The sequence below is a fragment of the Montipora foliosa genome, chromosome 10 (genome assembly GCF_036669935.1).
Source record: "Montipora foliosa isolate CH-2021 chromosome 10, ASM3666993v2, whole genome shotgun sequence".
Classification (NCBI taxonomy): Eukaryota; Metazoa; Cnidaria; class Anthozoa; order Scleractinia; family Acroporidae; genus Montipora; species Montipora foliosa.
This window is the reverse complement of record NC_090878.1, coordinates 34,093,714-34,103,713: the sequence shown is the minus strand read 5'-3', so window position 1 is coordinate 34,103,713 and position 10,000 is coordinate 34,093,714. Positions and strand designations below refer to the sequence as shown.

The window sequence follows — 10,000 nt, the reverse complement described above, 5'->3', positions numbered from 1 at the left end:
TCTCATTTGATTGGAAACACTTAACGATGTCATTCAAAGTATAGCTCCACCTTGTGCAGCATACATGTAATAAACCTCTAACCAAAAGAAACTATGACAGTTCTCGTTTTGTTACTGTAGTAAAAGGTTTCTCTCACAGACCTTAAAATCAGAACTATCTCGTACAGCATAATAAACAGCACCACAGGACAGTACAGCTCAGTAACTTTTATTCACCTGAACTTCACTCTCAGACTTTCAAAGTAAATGTGCCATGTAATGCACCCACAGGGAATTATATTGCTCAGTAGCTTACAGAGGCACCCAACGCGGAATAATTTCGGTAAATATGTATACCTGTTAGTAAAAATAAGGAAGGTGGACTAGAATTCTCGAGCTCAGTATTTCGAGGAACACTAAGTTTTTGGACATTTTTCCGAACAGATTTCCTAGTTATTGCGGAAAAGTGGTGAAGAGTGCGTAGCCACATGGAAGAAGGCTAGAATTTACTGAGCCTAGTGACAGCTAACTGTGATATTAAAAATATAATAAAATTTGAAGATCTATAACTTCGCCAAAGTTTGTTTGGGGATCACATCCTAAATAAACGTCCCCTAAAATTTTCGGGAAGAACTTGAGGACGACTGCGTAACCATTTCTGGAACTTTCGGACAAAGCAGAAGGGCTACCTTGAAATTTCTACAGACCTGAAATTCTTCTAGAACATCCGAACAAATAAATATCGTGGAGAGCAACTAAAAACACACTAAACTAGCTTTTAAAGCATTGTTGAAACCATTTTAGGTAATTCTGACAAATTTTAAGACATCCGGTCGTTGGGTGCACCCCCGGGGCTTACTTCACTCGAGGATTTCTTGCAGAGACTTAAAAGCTATATTCGCAAGCAAAACAGGAAATCCCACTTGCAGATTTTCAGCCACATACTCTTAAGTCAATTTGTACAACATAATAAACAGCATAGCAGACAACAAGAAAGTTTTGGTCCGTAGCTTAAATTAAAACAGGGATTGACCATGTATTGCATATTAAACAGTAACAGGAAAATCCTGCTCAGCAGCTTTATCAGAATTTCCGCAGGCTCAGAAAATAGATCCTCACTTACAGAACTATTGCTTATGTTTTGATCCACACACTAAAAACTTGAGCCCATACGTAAATGTAAAAACAATCTGATAAGCTTCTCATATAGGGGACGTTTTGTTCATTTTGAAATGAGAACGCTTTTATTTCATCCCGTGTTTTTGGGAAACAGCACTGATTGTTCTGTAGCTAATAAGTTCATTGGTATTTATTGTTGGCCCTTAAAAACCCCTATGGGGAGATGGAAATTAAGTACGTACGATGTATTATAAGAGTCTTTTAAGGTTACTCATAAGTCGTACGAGGCAAGGGACAGTTCTCACGAATCTATAAGGAACCGAAGTTGTTGATGAAGGTCCAGGCCCAGATTACAAGTGGGGGAAAAATTAACTCAGGCGTTCTCTGTGCTAAATACTTCCCTGTAATCTGTTTAGCTCATCATGCGACTGAATTTCAAACGTGTGTTAACAACCTTAGGCCAATATAATCCTTGAAAGGTAATTTTCCAATTAAGTTGAAGAACTTGAAGAGTTTAGAAGAAATTTTTTTTTTAAATCTAGGAATTTACCTTTAGCCTATTTCGCCGATTAATTGCTCATAAAAAAAATTCCAAAACAAACTATTTCGAAGATAAACAAAACCTCACGGAAGACAGACCGAGATCGCCCCAGACCTGGCTTGTTGAAGTTATATTATCCATACTTAATTGTATTTTCTAGAGATACCGCGAGAAATACCAACCCATAAACACCTTTGAATTGGATTTTTACGGACTTAAAAAGTCGTCTGGGATTATCAAGGACGAGATTTAACTGAAGATAAGTCAGTTTGAACAAAGTCAGTAATACAGACCTCGACTGCTTTACAAATGTTGGGAAACTCCAGAAAATGCGGTTTGTTGAGTACGGAAACATCAAGCCAGGGTTAGCTTCCTGACCGTGCCTGTCATTTGTACAAATCGGGTACTCGTAAAAGGTCAGAAAAAATAGTGATACTAAATACGAACATAAATACGGGTGCAAGCGCTCACAGGTCAAAACAAAAGGAATTGTATTTTTTTAGAGTTAATCGCTAGTCTTCTTCAGTAGAAGAGAAAGCTTGCAGGACACTTCCCGATTCATCCAGTGAAGTCGAGGTTTATGTTGTGTGATTCAAGAGAATTTTGCCGATGAACCGGCACCTTCTTTCTACTAGAGATAAACTTTCCAAGGGCAACAGCTTAATGTTACCGCTCAACGAAACATCCATCACTTGGGGGGAGGCAAACTGATGCTTCTTCTCACAAATTAAAAAAAAAAACCCTGGGATTTTTCCTTTCACGGTTCATCCAGGGTCCCAGTACGGCAGTCTAACACCGTGAACTGTGCCGGATTGGTTTTGAAGATAGGCTGGTTTCATACAACCACAACAAACGTGGCCATGTGTACCGAAAGAACAATTTCCCCAAAACTAACTTTGTGGTGGACCAAGTCTTGTAAGCTTCTTGTGTCTCTTTGTGATCCATAAAAGGCGTAAAAAAGCCAAACTAATAAAAAATAAGTGAATAAATTTGTCTTTTATTAGCTGCAAGCGAGAGCGGTCCGAATACAATTGAAGACTAAGTTCTATTTCCAACTGTATGGCCGTAAGCGGAACAAAAGAACAGTTTTAATAGTTGCCGAAGTCAGCCTTTCAGAAGGGACGAAACTTCTATTAATAATTTTTCAATGTCAAAAATTTTGCTGAGTTGCTCTGACGTACAGTCGTTAAGATTCCTATTAAACGTTTAAAAGTAACGAGGGCTGCATTAGTCACGTTTGCCATCTTTAAGTTAAAAAAGTCTAAAGAATATGACTTATGAGAAATTTGCCTTAACATAACAGAGTGGATGTTTTTTTTTTCGCTAACGGGAAGACGAAAGCGTGCAAAACTGATTTGATGTTCTGTTTATTTCCAACTTAATGGCCGTTAATGAGAAAAACAGTTTTGTTGGCGAAAGGAGCCTTTCGGAAGTGACAATCGCCCTTTGAATGATTTATTAATATCGAAATTGTTTTAAGCCGTTTCCGAGTATTTTCAAGTGTCGCCCTTGCGAACATTTCAAGTTAACGAGAGATGCCAATTTACGGGCTCGCTAATTGCTCTCAGGGGCCTCAGTCAATAATATCGGGAAGTTTCTCAAAAGACTGGGGCGTAAAGTTAAGAAATAACCCACTTGTACAGCATGCAAAACAAAAAGCGGAATGAATTCCGTACAGGTCCCTACTTCATTATGCATGCAGAATAAATAAATTATTCATTCGGGCTATTGTTTTGTAGAACAATACGTATACCCAAGAGAACCGAATATATACATGGGTAATTTGTACTTACGGGATGAATAAAAACGGATCTCATTTTTCTCTCCCTCCCTCTCTCTCTCTTCTTTCCTTCCATCGCCCACACCGTTACTCGCTTTCGTCCCAGCTTTCCTCTTTCTATTCCTTCGTCTTGTTCTTATTCCCAGATCCCGCTCGGCTTTTTCTGCCATTTTATCCCACGATATGTCACTCGCAGCTTGCCTTGAACTCCGACCCACTGTAAACCTCTAGATTACTTGTCTCTGTTAATTACCACTGAGCAAACGTGTCAAGTTGCTAATTCACACCTTGAAAATGATATTTATTTTGAATTCTGGCTGACTATTTACAAAACAATGATACGTAATTATATACACGTGCCGCGCCGAGCACCTACAATCAAACTTACACTTGTAGATTACCGCTGGAGATCCTTGTTTTACTACTCTTGAAACAACCTATCCCTTTAATAATGCTAACCGTAACCCTAATTACGACTAAAGGCACTGTTTAGGCTTAAGGTTAGTCCCTGTGGTAGTTTTTGGTTTTCCAGTATTGCTGTGAACTGTGACCTGCTTTTCCTTCATGCCCCGTGCGTGCGGCACACTTATAAGTTCACTGCGTGGAAGAGTACACCACGCTTACAGTCTGATTGGTGCATCTTTCATGGGAAACTTTAATGCACGAGTGCATTGCAATAAAAATCGTTTCATGTTTCCCTTCTTTTGAAGCAAACTTGTGTCTTCGTAATAATCAAGATGGCTACCGAAGTAAAAGCGTCACAGCAAAGGGAGACTGAACATTTGGAAATTGTCCCTGCTTTATAGCCTATCCCGAGCTGTGTATAGAGTGGTGCAAAGAAAACAGTTTACTTTCGTCTTCCGTGTCCAAAACCTGTGCGGTGAAAACGCAGTCAGTTGGCAAAGACAAAGTGCATCGGGAGATGGATCTGTTTCGCGATGGTCAAGAAAAAACTGCAGTGGATAGCTTTCAATCCGCCAGAACACATAATTTTCTGACAGTAAACTTTCCTTGAAAAAATATTAGCCCTCGCTACCTGTGGCCGGAAGTTTACAATTGCCTACAAGACAAGGGCTAACATCATCTCACAGTTAACCATCGCCTAAACTTCGTCGACCCCGACAAACGAACCCACAACAGGGAATTGAAGAGACATGATGGGGAGTGAAACGAAGTATGCCTCGTACGGGAACATCCATGGATCTCTACCAAAGTTATTTACTTGGAAGCATCATTGAGCATATTGCCGATCTCTACAAAGAGCGATTAATCGCAAAATCCCACTAAATGCACCGTTCGTGATCCTGAATACAGGGAAAGGAAGATAACATAAACTTGGCAGTGTCTCGGCGAATTCGCAAGAAGACAGAAAGAACAATTTCACGATAAAAAGAGCAGGTAGCCATTAATTTTTTTTATGACAGTACTTTTATTTGGTTTGTTTATGTTTGCGAATCTGAACCCTATTACAACGATTGCTCGAAACTCCACTTCTTGCGCTTATTCCAAAAATTGAAAAATGGGTAAAATTGCAGGAAAAGTGCCGAAATTGCAGGAAAAAATGTTCGATTTTCCCTATTTCAGTCAGAAGTTCGACCGGTTTTTTCAAAGTCCATACAGACTTCGAGAAAAAACCTCTAAGAAGAAAGAACAAAGCGCCACAGTCCCAAAGGACGTCTATTGATATCGCTATTGTTTTCTTGAAACAAAGAGTGTATGCATAATGAAGTAGGGACCTGTGGGGAAATCTTTCCTAAAAAGCACCTGGAAAAAACTAGTTAGTGTTTTAATTTCTTTTACGCTAGGATTTCAACCACGACCTCAAACGTTAGAAGCAGCTAAGTTGTACAAGATTATTAGAAGTCGCAGGCCTGAGAATCTCGCTCAGTAGAAGTAATTTGAATATTTAACAGACCAAAAGGAGAGCACTTCTTCGACAGAGCAACGCACTGTGTCACTCAGCGGCAACAAATACTAATCAGACAGATACCTTCAGTTTGAATCGGTATTTAATTTTAACCACAGACTCAGAAGCTAGAACCGCTTCTTACAGGATTCAGTTAAAAGCTACCACGGGAAAGCTAAGAAGAACGGAAATTGGCAAGCTCAGGCACGCTTTTTGGAGTGCCCTGTGTAAAAAAACTCATATTGACTATAAAAACCCGGACCTTTTCAAAACGTCAGGGTACAAGAGTCCCGTGTATACTTTGAAGTTCCGTGTGAGTGGAAGTCTTTGTCGTGGGATTACATCCGTCTACAGACGGGTCTATCAGTAAATTGAAACACCATAAAAGGATTAGCTTTACATGGAACAACGGGAAATCAATAGAAGTCACTTATCAGTTGTGTGTACAAAGTTTTGCCGACTTTCCCACGGTTTTGCATGATTCAGGCAGAACAGTAACGTTTATTTTAGGCAAATTCGATTAAGATATTGAAGTGTTTATAGTTTTGACACTGCGCGCATGGCCTGTAATACATGTGTAATAGCTGTACGCAGACCAGAGAGGGGTCTGCTTCAGACTCGTGATGCATTGGCCAAAAAACTTGTCCAAAATGGTGTGATTTCTGGGTCCGTTTTCGCGTGATTTGTATCTTACTGTATATCAGAGTTGACAGGAGAACTGCCAGGAGGAAATTTCAAGACAAGTTAACTAAAAATCCTTATGAGAGTTACCGAACAATGCGTTAATTCGAAAGTTAGAGTTGTTTTGTGCTGTGATCATTGTGTGATGTGGTTCTGATGGGACAATTTCAAATTTCTAACCTGAAAGACAGACGCGTATAACAAGAGAATTGTCTGTTCTTCGTAGGCGTTACGCTCTATTTTGATTCTGCCCTTAATTGAAAACATATATCCAGCTATGTCATTGCTCAGCCTGTTCCCGGAGGGCAAACTTCTCTGCTATCTCAAATGATAAGGAGGTGATTTATTTTCGTGTTATCAAACGCAAAATTTGCTCCTTATTGCTTATAGGAAAAGCTTTTGTTGTTGGTGATGAATCCCTCGGAAGTATATCCAACGTCGTAAACAGCTGCGGACAATTTGGGTGTGTTTCCGTAGATTGTCTTGAGTAGGAGACACCCACTTCGACCGAAATGACTGGCGGATAAATTGTCTGGTTTCAAAAAGGCAGGAAACCGCTTTTTTACGGGGTGTCAGATGCGGAAGCTGTCGAGGAAGGAGTCACGGCATTAAATATGATTGAGAATATGGCAAAAGTGGCTGTACCTTGGCGAAGAAACAGGCCAACCAAGTTAAGATTAGATCAGAAGAAAAAGGAGACAAGATAAAAATTAAAGCAAATGGGCCAAGCTCTGAACTGTGAAGACAAGGAGGTAGCTACTCATTGATGTTGACAGGCACAGAGTTTCCAGAGGTAAGGTTAACAGGCAACACAAGTCAATTCAGGAATCGAAAGCGGCATGTACAGACAGACCAGTCAAGAGACGGGGAAGCACAAGGAACCAGGACGAGATGACTTGAAGAAGAAACAGTGCTGTTCAAAATAATGCGGCATTAACTTCAGTTTTTTCCTAACTTAAAGAGGAGATCAAAATAAGGACAAATGATTGCTCTTGTGTTAGTTTACCCTGAGAAAGTTGACAGTATTATCGACACATCGGTAATTTTCACCAAAGCAGGCGTAAATCGGTTGGTCACTGCGCTCTTTCGGAACAAGAGGTCCCCAGTTCCATTCTCGGTGACTTCAATGCCTGTTTTGACTTTCTCTGATCCATGTAGCTTTAGCTTTAGTGATACCCGTAAAACGGAGCGCTGACGGAGGGAGCAGAGGGGGGGAGGGGGGAAGGGGGGGGGGGGGGGGGTTTAAAAGAACCATAAAGGGCGCACCGTCGGCTTTCATTGATATCAGTCTCGTAGCGGAAGGAACTACCGGCGTTAAATTAAGTGACTTTACTTTACCTTTTTACCTTTTAACATTTTGTGTCGAAGGGAAACTGTAGACTAAGAAATCATGGGCTCTTCTAGCCATTGCGAACGCAACTAAAGGAGGTTTTCTATTCAGATGAATTTCCGGAATATCATGTTGTGATCTCTCCATCGCCGTTTCAGTCCAATTATACAGATCTATACAAATAAAATCTACGAAATTGTCCTGTTTTCGTACGGCCCTCTGTTTCTCTAGACTCTTTTGCCAGCCTGCAGAAAATTACTTAAACTAGTATTTGTGGCTGAGGATAGGATAAACGTTTTGATCACGAGATAAGGCCCTCAAAAAGTGTAACATTTTTCCTTGTGAACTTTGCTCCGGGCTTCACGCCGACCTGAAATATCAGTCGCTGTTTTGAGAGAAACGAACCACTGTTTACTGGTGTTTACCCGTGAATTTTTCCCGCGGGAGATCCGTTTCATTTCTTTGTCCCGCGGGATCTGTTCTGCAAGGTAGGTATCATAATTTCACGAACACCATGTAAAACGCAAATGGATTTATTCAATTGGATTAATGCTTCTTTTGATTTTAATATTAGCGATTCTCACGAGATAAGCCTTGGAGAAGGTCACAAAAATTGGGTCAGTCCTTTCTGTGTTGACGTCCTTGTTAAATTTGCCGGAAATTTGAAAGCATAGAAACAATAACTTGTTGTGTTTGCTTTGTAATTTGCGGACAAGGTTAATTAGGACAGTCTGGAAAATTCACGGAAAGACAGACTTCGTTCAAGGTCAAAGAAGCCAGACAAAACCTGCATCTTGGCAAGGACGTTATTAAATTTCCTTTACAGTTCAGGAAGAAGAAGTTTATTTTGGGCTGGGTTCTTGTTAACCGTGTTTCCCCATCTGTAGGGCAAAACAAAACGAATTACTTAAACGGAAATACGGCAGCAAACTACGTATCAGCTATAAAGAGGGCAGCAAAAATCATTATGAAAAAAGAAGCTTAGTCTTTATTTTTTCCCAGATAACAAAATAGACTTTTAGACAGAAAGCATAACCTTGAAGCTCCGAATTATCGTCTAATTCGATTCTAATATTCTTATTTTATTTTTTTAGAACCTCGAGGTCAGTTATGTTCCCTGGGTGTAATACGGTTTTTCAGTTCCAAGTTCCGAGAAAAAGCTACGCGATTCGAAGCCAAAGGAGTACTATTGACTCTTCGAATCGCATAACGTTCTTTCTGAAGTTGGCAAAAAATTCCACTTGCATTCAGTTTAAGGGTTCCGTTAATTAACTTGCTTTTGATTCAACTTGCTGCTGTTCGCTTGCGAGTTGATAATAAATCCCGGCCGTATTAGTTCAGTAAAAGACGAATGGATCATTTATACTTTGGGAAGATGAAGCGGGGGAATGAAGATGAAATGTTCCGAAACAATGAAGATTACGGTCTGTTCAGGGGCATAACAGGGGATAAGGCACGGTGACCAGAACGTCACATCAAAATATAACATTACAATATGGTAAGTCTTCCGCGAATCTTCCATGTCGTTCACCCTCATACAAGGACGAAGTATCCTAAAACTAAATTGGCATGAAGGGTTTGGAGTAAAATGAAGACTAACAAGTTCACATTTAGTACATCCTCAGTCATTCTTGTCAAAATCTCAAATTTGGTGATTTGCAAAGTACTGCATGAATATGTTTTAAAATGCGTGCCACGTGCACGCACGCGCAGAACGATTACGCTTCCCGGTTTTTAACCATTGATTGTTGTTTTGTGCGATGTTGTCTGTAAAAGAGACATTTCCTTCACTAACAAAATGATTGAAAGGAATCCCGATGAAATTTGAAAGCTTGGTGCGACTTTAAGAAATTTTGAGGTGAAGAAGAATACAGTCCTCTTTTATGAAATGTTGTAATTCAGAATACTGTTAATGAGTGAACAAAAGCGTTTTTGTTTGAGGCTTCTTTTGCATCAGCTCAAAAGACTGTTAATCAATTCACTGCGATCTTTTAACACAAAAACAAAAAAAGAAAAAAAAAGGTCAATGCGTGAAAGAATTTGCTCCCAATGGCTTCACTGACTGCCCACATCGTTTAGAGATTTGTCTTGTTCGGTCAATTCGGTTAGAGAAAATTAAATTGTGGCGAGCAAAGAGCAACAATTTTTTTATCGGGTCGAGTGGTTACCGGAGATTTATTCTGTTTACCGTGAAATAGCTTATAGGGACCTTTAAACATAGTCCTACAGAAAGCGTTGAAGGTTGGGGACACTGATTTCTGAAAAGACGTATAGTTTTCCCGGCCTATGTTTGAAATTCTTCTTCTTCTTCTCTTTTTGCGTGAAGGCTAACAGTTAGATTGGAGATAATACTTTAACTCAATAACCATGTGACTTTCCTTAAGTCTTAAATTAGTTGAAGAGTTTCTGGTTTAAAATAAATCTACTTCAGAAAAGTGAATGAAGAGCTCAGTGAAGAACTTTGCAAACAATTATAAAGTGCAGAAGTACTTTGACAAAATAATAAACAACTGTCCAATTGCTGAAAGTGTTGCTCATCATCGTAGTTCGGTCAAATGAGCTTACCAGTCCAAATCAGTTCTGTTAATAAGAGAGAGAGAGCACTTAATTCGCGCTAATTTTACGCGTTACTACAGGAAAAACAAATGGTTGCGCTTCTCGAAG

At 39.7% G+C, this 10,000-nt stretch overlaps 1 long non-coding RNA gene across 1 annotated transcript in view; it reads left to right on the top strand.

The window, feature by feature from the left end:
• Positions 1 to 10,000, top strand: part of LOC137973896 (uncharacterized) — a 27,454-nt gene that overhangs the window by 927 nt on the left and 16,527 nt on the right. The window lies entirely within an intron of this gene.